The sequence below is a fragment of the Etheostoma cragini genome, chromosome 17, assembly GCF_013103735.1.
Source record: "Etheostoma cragini isolate CJK2018 chromosome 17, CSU_Ecrag_1.0, whole genome shotgun sequence".
NCBI classification, from domain to species: Eukaryota; Metazoa; Chordata; class Actinopteri; order Perciformes; family Percidae; genus Etheostoma; species Etheostoma cragini.
In genome coordinates, this window is record NC_048423.1 from 1,030,059 (window position 1) to 1,030,863 (window position 805).

The 805-nt window shown below is 38.4% G+C and overlaps 1 protein-coding gene across 1 annotated transcript in view; it reads left to right on the plus strand.

Annotated features, from left to right (window-relative positions):
- gfra1a (gdnf family receptor alpha 1a) overlaps positions 1-805 on the plus strand; it is a 107,392-nt gene that overhangs the window by 85,778 nt on the left and 20,809 nt on the right. The gene's annotated exons all lie outside the window — the stretch shown is intronic.

Genomic DNA, 805 nt, shown 5'->3' on the forward strand with positions numbered 1-805 from the left:
TTTGGAAAATGGCTGCAATGAAACAAAGAGTGAAAAATTTAAAGGGGTCTGAATACTTTCCGTACCCACTGTATAAGCATCCTTTAACACAATAAATCCCACCCTTTTCCTCTCTTGATTCCTAGGAATGAAGCAATGTTAACTTGCAAACTGTCAAATTAACAAAGCTAATGTCATATATCTATTGGTTATGAGAAAGTCAAGCAAAAGTAGTTTTTTTCCACATTTTGAGTACTTTTTAGAGGCCTTAAGAGGTAGAATTTCCAGTTAAAACTATCCAGAAATTCAGACGGAAAATGGTTAAAGGAATACAAATCAGTAGTTTTTCCTTGACTTACCTGCGTGCGGCTGGTTTACACCTGCTTTTCAAAGGACAGTTTTCTCTGAGAGGCGGATTTTCTTACCTGCAATAATTCTTAGACCTCCTCTGAGTTATGTTGTGATCCTCTGTAGGGGTCTCCACCCCAAGGTTTGGAACCACCACATTATTATGCTCAAGAGAAACAGTGGAACTTTAATGTATTCAAAACATTTCCGACGTGATGTCTCCCTATTTCTGGAATATGTACTGAATATGCAAAGGTCACACCATCCGACATGGTCACATTTCTAGTATTACAGCGGACCTTGTACATGTAAAGTGAGATTAAGTGGTAATGTAGACATCTGCGAGGAAGGTGATATCATGTTTGTGCTAATGCAATGTGCTATATGCATCTGTGAAGGTTACATTAATGTTTGGTTTAGTGCTTTAAAAAGTGTGTGTGTGTGTGTGTGTGTGTGTGTGTGTGTGTGTGTGTGTGTG